This window comes from Phyllostomus hastatus, unplaced genomic scaffold (genome assembly GCF_019186645.2).
Source record: "Phyllostomus hastatus isolate PE091 unplaced genomic scaffold, TTU_PhHast_1.1 phas_scaffold_114, whole genome shotgun sequence".
In the NCBI taxonomy this organism is placed as follows: Eukaryota; Metazoa; Chordata; class Mammalia; order Chiroptera; family Phyllostomidae; genus Phyllostomus; species Phyllostomus hastatus.
In genome coordinates this window covers 12,003,276-12,015,383 of record NW_025334006.1, presented here as the reverse complement: position 1 = coordinate 12,015,383, position 12,108 = coordinate 12,003,276, and the positions used below count along the sequence as shown (strand labels likewise).

The 12,108-nt window shown below is 35.0% G+C and overlaps 1 protein-coding gene and 1 non-coding gene across 2 annotated transcripts in view; one reads left to right on the top strand and one right to left on the bottom strand.

The window, feature by feature from the left end:
- GRM8 (glutamate metabotropic receptor 8) overlaps window positions 1-12,108 on the bottom strand; it is a 794,519-nt gene that overhangs the window by 153,989 nt on the left and 628,422 nt on the right. The gene's annotated exons all lie outside the window — the stretch shown is intronic.
- Window positions 1,372-1,482, top strand: LOC123829850. Its single transcript, XR_006787658.1, has one exon. It is a non-coding gene; the product is annotated as a U6 spliceosomal RNA (small nuclear RNA).

Below are 12,108 nucleotides of genomic sequence, written 5' to 3'. Positions count from 1 at the left end.
AATGAATGTAAAATTCAACTTAAGCAATATTTCTTAAAGGGAGTTTTTCAAGAAATATTAATTCCACAAAATGTTCTTTAGTCAAAGGGGACACATGGTTAAATCAGTTTATTAAACAGAACATCCAATGCTAACTTCTCAGTCAGCGATGATGTACATTAACATATTAAAGGCTCTACAAAGACTTGTAAGAAAACAAAACAAAACAAAAAGTTGGCCTAACATTCTCTACATGGACTTCACCAGAGAGTCTTTGTGTGCATAGGAGCTATTTAAAATCCTGCAGAACCAGTGTTCTGAGGAAGGCATTTGAGGAAATGCTGACTTGGACAAGAACCAGTTATCATTTTAGAAGTTATTCCAGCCTTAGGTTTCCAACAGTTTTCAAAAAACTTTTGTGAAAGAGACTTCCTCCTAATGTTCAGAGCCGTCACAATCCCTCAGAAAAATGAACCACATTGCCCTGTGGGAGGCTGTGCCAGAAGGGTAGTAGCATGGTATTAACTTTCCAAGGCCAATTATTTTTTGAAAATCTCTTAAAGTATATGAAAAATTTCTATTTTTCATGTGATGCCCAGTAATTGCTTATCCAGACAGCAGCAGATGTGAAACTTCATCCCAGGAGAAAAGTTTAACATAATATGTGAAAATCTGATAAAGCTTGGGAAGAACTCAGGGGAGACTTGGAAAATGGATAGGCCCCTATCTATGGTGAAGGAAGGATGGAGATGTGGTCACTATCTGTGAGCTCCAATACATCCACCACCAAAAGCAAACTATTTACCATGCACAGAGGTAAATGGCAATAATGACGTGTGGAGCAATGGTCTCAATGTCACAAACTGAAGGCCACCAAATTTTGAATGGCACAGTGGGAATTTCACAATCATTTAATTTTTCTCCTTTAAATGGGAGTGAAAATCAGTATCACTCACATTTACTGATCATACTGGCCTTTTCTTCTCTACCATGACATCCTTAATTCTTCACAAACATCTTCATCAAAAAGTACCTTTCAAATAAACTAGCATTCCTAAAATCACATTAGTCATTTCTATTTATTCATGTTTGAAGTCCATCTATTAAAAAGAATAAACTAATAAACAGAATAAACAGAAAATATAAGCTTCCCTATATCAGAGTCTTATTTTTAAAAGCATATTATAAAAAGATGATGCTGTGAGATCAAAAAACTACTATCATGGTCACTTCTTTAACAATGTTCACAGTTTTATTAAAACAAAAGTAAGCAAAATAGCCTGTTATTATCAACCACTCTTATTTCAGTTTTAGTTTTCATAGGCTATAAACACCCAAATTTATTTTAATATAAATATCCCAAATTAATACCCCAAATTAAAAGTAAGATGTGTGTTTGCTTCAGCAGCACATATACTAAAACTGGAGTGGTACAGAGAAGATGAGCATGGCCCCTGTGCAAGGATGACATACACGCAATTTCATGAAGCATCCCATATTTTTATGACAGAAAACTTTCCTAACTTGATGAGATAAAAAGTCACACAAGTCCAGGAAACAGAGGGTCCCAAACAAGATGAACCCAAAGGGGCCCACTCTAAGACACGTCATAATTTAAATGGCAAAATTTAAAGACAGAGAGAATCTTAAAGGCAGCAAGGGAGAAACAGCTGGTAATATACAAGGGAGCTCAAATAAGGTTAGCAGCTGATTTGTCAACATAAACACTACAAGCCAGAAGGGAATGGCAAGAAATATTCCCGGTAATGAAAAGTAAAGGCCTGTAACCAAGACTACTCTACCCAGCAAGACTCTCATTTAAAATGGAAGGTGAAATAAAAAGCTTCCCAAACAAACAAACAAACAAAAAGCTAAAAGAATACATCTCCATCAAACCATCATTGCAAGACATGAAAGAGGAACTGCTTTAAGAAGATGAAGAAAAAGAGAGAGACACAGGAGCACAGGTACAAAGGAGAAAAATGGTAATGAATAAGTACCTATCAATAATAACCCTAAATGGAAATGCATTAAATGCTCCAATCAAAAGACATAGGGTAGCTGAATGGATAAGAAAACATTACTCACGTATATGCTGTTTATAAGAGACCCACCTCAACAAAATACCTATACATACTGAAAGTGAAGTACTGTAAAAAACTAATCTAAGCAAATGGACCTGGAAAAAAAGCTAGGGTAGCAATACTTGTATCAGACAAAATATATCTTAAAACAAAGGCCATAAAAAGAGACAAAAAAGGACACTTCAAAAAACTTAAGGGAATAATTCATCAAGAAGATATAATTCTTGAAAACATATATGTACCCAACATAGGAGCACTCAAGTAAATTAGGAAAATTTTGGAGGACTTCAAGAAAGATATCCACTGCAACACACTCATCATAGGGGATTTTAACACCCCATTGTCAACAATGGATAAATCTTCCAAAGTAAATATCAACCAGCATATTATGTCATTGAACAACACTCTAGATTAAAGGAACTTAATTGATATACACAGAAACTTTTACCCCAAAGAAGCAAAATACACATTCTTTTCAAATGCATATGGATCATTTTCAAAGATAGACCATATAGTAGGACACAAAACAAGCCTCAAAAAGTTCAAGAAACTTGAAATCACATCAAGCATCTTGGATCACAATGGCTTGATCCAAGCCATTGGATGGAAACTAGAAACAAACCTCAAGGGAAAAAGTCAAAAACATTCAAATACATGGAGACTGAATGACATGCTATTAAGTAGTGAATGGGTTAACAATGATATCAAGGAAGAAATTAAAAAGTTTCTGGCAACAAATGGAAATGAACATACAACAGCCCAAAACCTATGGGACACAGCAAAGGGAGTCCTGAGAGGGAAGTTCTTAGCAATACAGGCTTACTTAAAAAAATAGAAAAATCTCAGATAAACAACCTAACCCTACATCTACAAGAACTGGTGGAACAACAACAAAGTCCAGAGAGAGTAGAATGAAAGAAAGAATCAAGATCAGAGCAGAATTAAATGATATAGAAACTAGAAGAATAATTCAAAGCATCAATAAATCCAGGAGGTGGTTCTTTGAAAATCAACAACCCTTTAACCAGACTCATCCAGAAAAAAAGAGAGTGGGCCCCCAAAACTGAAATAATAAATGACAGAGAAGTTAAAACCAATACCACAGAATTTCAAAGGTCATAAGAAATTACTACAAACAAGTGTATGCCAAGAAATTTGACAACTGGGGTGAAATAGACAAATTTATAGAAATATAATCTTCCAAAATGGAATCAAGAAGAAGCCAAAAGCCTGAATACATTGATAACAACTGCTGAAATTGAAGCAATAATCAAAAAACACGTGGCACACACAATCCCAGGACTAGACAATTTCACAGGCAAATTTTACCAAACATTTAGGGAAGAACCAACTCCTATTCTCCTCAAACTATGCCAAAAAATTCAAGAAGAAAAACTCCAGAACTCTTTCTATCAGGCCAGTGTTATCCAAATTCCCAAACCAGGTAAAGACACAACAAAGAAAGAAAACTACAAGCCAATACCTCTGATGAGCACAGATGTTAAAATCCTCAACAAAATATTGGCAATCCAGATCCATCAATACATTAAAAAATGATACACCATGATCAAGTGGGATTCATCCTAGGGATACAAGGATGGTATAATATTCAAAATCAGTAGACATAATACACCACATACACCACATTGAAAGACAATCACATGATCACATCAATAGATGCTGAAAAAGCGTTTGATAATATAAGCACCCATTTATAATAAAATCTCTCAGCAAAGTGGGAGTATAGGGAGCATACATCAACATAATAAAGACCATATATGAGAAACCTACAGCCAACATTATACTCAATGGGCAAAAACTTAGAGCTTTCTCACTAACATGAGGAACAAGACAAGGATGTCTACTTTCACCACTTTCATTCAAATAGTATTGGAAGTTTTAGCCACAGTGATCATACAAGTAAAAGAAATAAGAAGCATCCAAATAGAAAAGGAGGAAAATTGTCATTATTTTCAGATAACGTGATAGTGTCAGGGGTGTCCAACCAACTGCCCACAGGCTGCATGTGGCCCAGGATGTCTATGAACGCAGCCCAACACAAAGTCATGAATTTACTTAAAATCTTTTTATTTTGCTCATCAGTTTTCATTAGTGTTTGTGTATTTAATGTATGGCCCAAAACAAGTCTTCTTCTTCCAGTGTGGCCCAGATATGACAAGAGGTTGGACACCCCTGGTATACACAGAAAACTCTATAGGCTCCACCAAAAACTACTCAACCTAACCTAATACATTAATTTGGCAAGATAGCAGGTTAAAAATCAGTATCTAGAAATTGAAGGCATTTTTGCATACCAACAATGAAATATCAGAAACAGAAACTAGGGAAAAAATCCCATGTGTTTCCAAGAAAAATAAAGCACCTAAAGAACCTAGGAATAAAGAACCTAGGAATAAATTTAACCAAGGAGGTAAAAGTCCTATACTCAGAAAACTACAGAACACTAAAGAAAGAAATTAAGGAAGATACAAATAAATGGAAGCATATACCATGTTCACAGATTGGAAGAATTAACATCATTAAAATATCCATTCTACCCAAAGAAATCTATAGATTTAACTCAATCCTTATTAAAATACCAATGACATATTTCACAGATTTAGAACAAATATAAATTTTAAAAATTTATAAGGAACCAAAACAGACTCAAAATACCCCCAGAATTCTTGAGAAATAAGAACAAAGGAGGAGGACACAATACCTGATATCAAATTATATTACAAGGCCACTATAATCAAAACAGTCTGGTACTGGCATAAGAACAAATACATAGTTTAATGGAACAGAATAGAGAGTCCAGAAACAAACCCAAGTCTCTATGGTCAACTAATATTTGAGAAAGGGGTCAAGAGCATAAAATGGAGTTAAAATAGTCTCTTCAATGGTTTTGGGAGACCTGGACACCTATGTGCAAAAAAATGAAACCAGACCACCAATTTATACCATACACCAGAATAAACTCAAGGTTGATAAAAGACTTAAATATAAGCCATGACACCATAAAAGTCCCAGAGGAAAACATAGGCAAGAAAATTACAGATATCACACACATCAATATTTTTGCTGATATATCTCCTAGGTCAAGGGAAATAAAGGAAAGAATAAACAAATGGGACTACATCAAACTACAAAGCTTTTACATGGCTAAAGAAAACATTATCAAAATGAAAAGGGTACCAATGGTATGGGAAAACATATTTGTCAATGATACCTCAGAAAAGGGTTTGATTTCTAAAATATATAAAGAACTCATATAACCTAGCACCAGGAAGATAAACAATCCAATTAAAAAATAAGCAAAAAGCCTAAACAGACACTTTTCCAAGGAGGACATACAGATGGTCCATATGACACATGAAAGGATGCTCAACGTCACTAGCCATCAGAGAGATGCAAATTACAACCACAATGAGACACCACCTCACACCAGTCAGAATGGCCATCACTAACAAATCAACAAACAAGTGTTGGAGAGGATGTGCAGAAAAGGAACCCTAGTGCACTGTTGGTGGGAATGCAAACTGGCACAGCCACTGTGGAAAACATGGAATTTCCTCAAAAAACTAAAAATAGAACTGCTTTTTTACCCAGCAATTCCACTGCTGGGGTTATACCCTAAGAATACTAAAATACCAATTCAGAAGAAGCTATGCACCACAATGTTCATAGGAGCATAGTTTATAATAGCCAAGTGATGGAAACAGCCTTAGTGCCCAATAATACATGAGTGGATCAAAAAACTGTGGTACATTTACACAACAGAATATCACACAGCAGAAAGAAAGAAGGAACTCCTACCTTTTGCAACAGCATGGATGGAACTGGAGAGTGTTATGGTAAGTGAAATAAGCCAGGTGGCTAAAGACAAATACCCTATGATCTCACCTATAAAAGGAACCTAATGAACAAAACAAACAAATGAGCAAAAATAGAATCAGAGGCCTGGAAACAAGGAACAAACTGACAGTGACCAGAGGGAAAGGGGGAGAAGAAGGAGGCAAAGAAAGCGAAAGGTCTAGTCAAGGAACAGGTGTAAATGACCCATGGACATGGACAACAGGGTGGGGGTTGCCTGTGGAGCAAGGGTGGGTGGGGCAGTGGAGAACAACAGGGGAAAAATTTGGATAACTGTAATAGAACAATAAAATAAAAAATAATAATAATAAATAAGATGCATTATTAATCATATAAGAAAGACTTCTGATTTTTTAAACACCAGTTTAAAACTGGTTTAAAACTCAGTTTATACTGAGGTGTACCTGCACCATCACCTCAGTATAGATGAATGACTGAGGCCATAAACTTGAAGGAGCTCCTACCCTTTGCAACAGCTTGGATGGAACTGGAAAGCATTATGCTAAGCAAAATAAGCCAGGTGGTGAAAGACAAATACCATATGATCTCACCTTTAACAGGAACCTAAACAACAAAACAAACAAACAAGCTAAATACAACCAAAGACACTGAAATATAGAACAGGCTGCCAGTGACCAGAGGGGAGAGGGGATGGAATTTTAGGGGAAAAGGGGAAGGGTTTGCAGGAACAAGTATAAAAGACACATGGACAAAAACTAGAGGGGGTAGAAATGGGGCAGAGGTGGGGAGAGCTGGGGGATGGGTTAGGATGGGAATAAAAGACAGAAAACTGTACTTGAATGACAATTAAAATTAAAAAATATTTTAAAAAACTAAAATAAAATATATTTTAAATCTAAAAAGAAAGTACTCAGAAGTAGATTTTTTAATTTTTAATTTTTAACAGTGAGGTAACTCCTTTCTGTTTTCCACGGTGGCTGTACCAATCCGCATTCCCACAAACAATGCACTAGTGTTCCCTTTTCTCCACATCCTCATCAGCACTTATTTGTTGATTTATTGGTGATAGCTAGTCTAACCCATGAAACATGATAATCCATTGTGGTTTTAATTTGCATTTCTCTGATGACTAGTGGCATTGAGCATCTTTTCATGTGTCTATTGGCCATTTGGCCATGAAGAAGTGTCTATTCAGGTCCTTTGCAAATTTTTAATTAGGTTACTTTTTAGTGTTGAGTTTTATAAGTTCTTTTTAAAAATTTAATCTTTATATGTTTTTTCTATTACCCCTTAGTCTGTTATTCCCCTCTCCCCACAGCAATCACCACACTGTTGTCCATGTCCATGAGTCCTTTTCCTTTTTGCTCAGTCCCTCCACCCCCTACCTCCCCCACTTTGCTGAGTTTTATAAGTTCTTTATAAGGGGTTAATATCTTTGGATATTAACCCCTTATCAGATGTATCATCTAATATGTTCTCCCATTCTATGGGTTGTCTTTTTATTTTGTTGATGGTTTCCTTTGCTGTGCAAAAATGTTTTATTTTGATGTAGTCCCTTTTGTTTATTTTTTCTTTTATTTCTCTCACCTGAGGAGATATTTCAGGAAAAAAAAATACTGCTATGAGCAATGTCCAAGATTTTACTGCCTATGCTTTCTTCTGAGTTTTTATGGTTTTGTAAATAACATTTCCACTTTGAATTTATTCTTGTGTGTGGTGTACGAAGGTGGTCTAGTTTCATTTTTCTACACATATCTGTACAGTTTATTGAATAAACCATACCATTTATTGAATAAACCATCTTTATCTCATTGTATGTGCTTGCTTCTTCTGTCAAATAACAATTGACTATTAAGGCATGGGTTTATTTCTGGCCTCTCTATTCTGTTCCCTTGATCTATATGTCTGTTTTTATGCCAGTACCATGTTGTTTTGATTACTATGGTCTTAAAGCATAGTTTGATATCAGATAGTGTGATTCCCCCAAATTTGTTCTTTTTTCCCAAGATCTGTGAGATTATTAGGGTTCTTTTATGTTTCCATATACATTTTGAAATATTTGTTCTAGTTCTATGAAATATGTCATTGGTATGTTGATAGGATGTACATTGAATCTATAGACTACCTTATGATCCAGTGATTCTACTTCTGGGAATTTATCTAACAAAACCTAAAACACTAATTTGAAAGAATATTAGCACCCCTATGTTCGTTGCAGCCTTACTTACAATCACTAAAATTTGGAAGCAGCCAAAGTTTCCACTGGTAGAGGAATGGATAAAACAACCATGGTACATTTATATGATGGAATACAACTCAGCCATAAAAAAGAAGAATTTTTTACCCTTTGCAACCGCATGGATGGACCTGGAGAACATTATGCTAAGTGAAATAAGCCAGTCATAGAAACACAAATACATATGACTTCACTCATGTGTGGAATCTAATAAACAAACTGAATTAATAAGCACAATAGAGACAGACTGACCGGTAAAGAGCAGGCTGACAGCTCTGGGCTGGGGTCAAGGGGTAGAGGGGTCAAGAAAAAAAGAAAAAGGACTCATTGACACAGACAATGTGTGGTGATTATGGGGTTCAGAAGGTTTGGTGGAGGTGGAAGAAGGTATGAGGGTAATAATGGTGATGGAAAAATATAATAAAAATATATACATAAAAACAAAAATAAAATAAAAAACAATAAGTAAACAAACATAAAAACTCATTTTAACATAACTTTTATTATCTGAAGTATCCAGTTAGGTAATAACAGATTTGGAAAAAATTCTAGTGACTATGTTAAATTCCCAGTTTTATAAACATGGAAACTGAAGCCACAAATATTAAGTAATAAAACACAAATCTGAAGATTAGTGAGACCTCAGGCTAGAAATCAGGCTAAATCCTAGCTTGTTATTATGCTTTTAAATCATCATACAACTTCCTAAGGCCTGTCCTTCAAGGTGTTTTGTTCCTTAAAATGAAATCACACCCTATCAAATATTCTAAGGAAACTTATTTTTAAAATCATTTGACTTTCTGACAAACTAAATTCAAGGATAGAATTACTAGTTGCCCAAGTTTAAATGAATTGATTCAAATTGCCAAGCTTAAAGTATGTTTTTACTAGGAGATAGGAGATGTATAAAGCACATGCCAACCTCAGTGTCCCTTGCAGCTTTCTATAGAAAAATTTTACAAAAGTTAGATCATTAGTCTAAAAAATTATATAGTGCCTTCATCTAGAAGTCATATATAAATTTTGGAATCTAAAGAAATGGCCTGAATGCAAATAATAAAGAAATAAAAATAAAAAATATATGCACCAACAGAACTGACAGCCAGAATACTAAGTCAAATGGGAATTAATTACGGAAAGCCTAGCAGAGTGTTTGAACAACTTAATTACAGATCAGGGACAACATTTAGGAAGTCTCGGAGACACAGTAAGAGTTTGGTTTTAGTACCACAGACAGCAATTGCAGTGTAATATTGGTAGAAAAGATAGAAAGGTGAAGCACAAAAAGAGAACGTAGATCTATTTTCACGGTCTGTGATGTTAAAAGGACCTAGACCCAGGTGCTATTACTTTAAAATGAAAATCTTTTCACTTGGGTACCTTTGCTGCAACTGTATCAAGTGTACCATGGCTGAGGGTTTACTATGCAAGGTTATGAGTGATCGAGATATATATACTATAGCAATCAAGTTTCCCTTTCTTATTTTTTGACAATATTCTATATTAGAAGGTTAAATATAACTTTTAAAACTGTTACATAAAGGTGATTTCTGAGGCAAGACAAAACTTTTCCCTGTTTTTTTCTTGCTATATATATGTACTCAACAGATATATGTACTCTTATAGCAGTTTTCTTTATAATTATTTAGCAGGTGTCTTTCAAAGAGTGAATGGTTATATCATAGAATACTTGGCAATTAAAAGGAAGACAACAATTCTGATAAATTTTGAGGGAATTGGGCTGAGTGAAAAAAGGCAAACCCCAAGTTTTACACAGTATGATTATATTTACATAACATTCTTGCAATGAAACATTTATTGAAACAGAGAACATAGCTGTTGCCAAACACTGAGGGGGGTGGATACGGAATGGAAGTGAGTGTGGCTATACAAGGGCAACATGAGGGGTCCTTGTGGTGATGGGAATGTTCCACTTGGCCACACTGGAAGATACACATGTAATAAATTGCATAGAACTAAATACACACAAACACACACACATAAATGAGTTATCATAAAACTGGGGAGATTTGAATAACATTGGTAGAATGTATAAATGTCAATTTCCTGGCTGTGATAGTACCATACACCATAGATTTTTTTTCTGCCTATTTTATTTTTCACATTTTTAAAACTTAAACTTATTGAGGTGACATTATTTAAAAACATTTTATAAATTTCAGGTGTACAAATTTATAACACAGCCTCTGTACACTCTATTGTGTACACACCACCCCAAGCCTGGTCTCATTCCATCAGACCAGGAACGAGACTAGTCTGTGTTTGACCCCTGTATTCTCCTCTTCCTCCCCCTACCCCTTCCCCTCTGGTGACCACCATTCTGTTGTCTGTATCTATGAGTTTGTTTTTGTTTGCTGGTTTCATTTGTTCATTTGTTGTTTTATGTTTTACATCCCACATATGTGTGAAAGCATACTGTCTTGTCCTTTTCCACTTGGCTTATTTCACTTAGCATAATACTTTTAAGGTGGATGCGTGTTGTCACAAAATAGCAATATTTCATCTTTTTGGTAGGTGGGAAGTATTCCATTGTGTATATGTACTGCACTTCTTCATCCAATCTGTCGAAGGACACTTGGTTCTGGTGAATAATGCTGCAATGAACATAGGGCTATATATATATCTTTATGAATAAATGTTTTCAAATTTTTTGGATAGATTCCCAGAAGAGGAATTGCTGGGTCATATGGTAACTCTATTCTTAATTTTTTGAGTAACCTCCATACTGTTTTTCATAGTGACTGCACCAACTTCCATTTCTCTCTGGCACTTGTTATTTCTTATCTCATTGATAACACCCATTCCAACAGATGTGACGCAGTACCTCACTGTGATTTTGGTTTACATTTCCCTTATAACTAGTGATGTTGAACATCTTTTTTCATATCTGTTAGCCATCTGTGTGTCCTTCATGGAAAAGTATCTATTTAGTTTTTAAAGTTGTTATCAGGAGGAAACTGAGTAAAGGGAACATGGGTTCTTTTTATTTCTTATAATGGCATGTGAGTCTATAATTATCTCTTAATACTAAGCTTAATTTAAAATGATTTTACAACAAATAAAACCAATGAAATACCAGTAAAATTTTGCACTTTTCTGTGTCCTTATTGTGTCATTGTGACCTGTTATATCCCTCTGTCACTTGTTTATGAGTTTAAAGAAAGAACATTATTTTATGTCTCAACTGCTGACTTTACACACAACTGTCCATTTCTGCAACTTCACTTGGAGATAAAGATACATGACCTCAGTAAAATGTATAAGGACTTAGAAAAAAATCCTGCTTCTGGCTCTAGGCTTTTTTCTCAAATAGTGGAAGCTTTGAGGAAAGATGGCATGTTAAACTTCTGATTCAATCAAAGACATATTAACTTTATTTTAGTTTCATGCTGTTATCAGGTACAGACCTCTATCTATAGCAGGGGGCTACATATTATATTTGCATATAAGACTTTTTAATCTTATTCATTCTCTTGTCCATTGTAGATTTTAGAGCATGCTGATGTGTCCATTGAGCTTTTTCCAAAATATTTTTAAAGAACTTTATTTATTTGTTTTTAGAAAGAGGGGAAGGGAGGGAGATAGAGAGGGACTGAGCTGGCAACCTTTTGGTTTGCAGGCCAGCACTCAAGTCACTGTGCCACACCAGCCAGGGCCCCACTGAGCTTTTTAAAAGTCCCCTAGGATACAGCGTTCACATATATGTTAGTATACCTCCCATAAGGAAATCATTTTTTACTAGCTATGGATTCTTCTCTTCTACATTATAATATTATATTTATAACTTTAAGCTTACTTATTCTGCTCATCATATTGAAATTGCACTTACTTTAATCATCCTGAGGTTAAAATAAGACTTAATATGTCATTTATTATAATTTTTATGACTTTATTATCCCTACAAAAGTCTAGAGTCTCCATCTTCCTTTGCCACTCTTTGGTATTTGTATA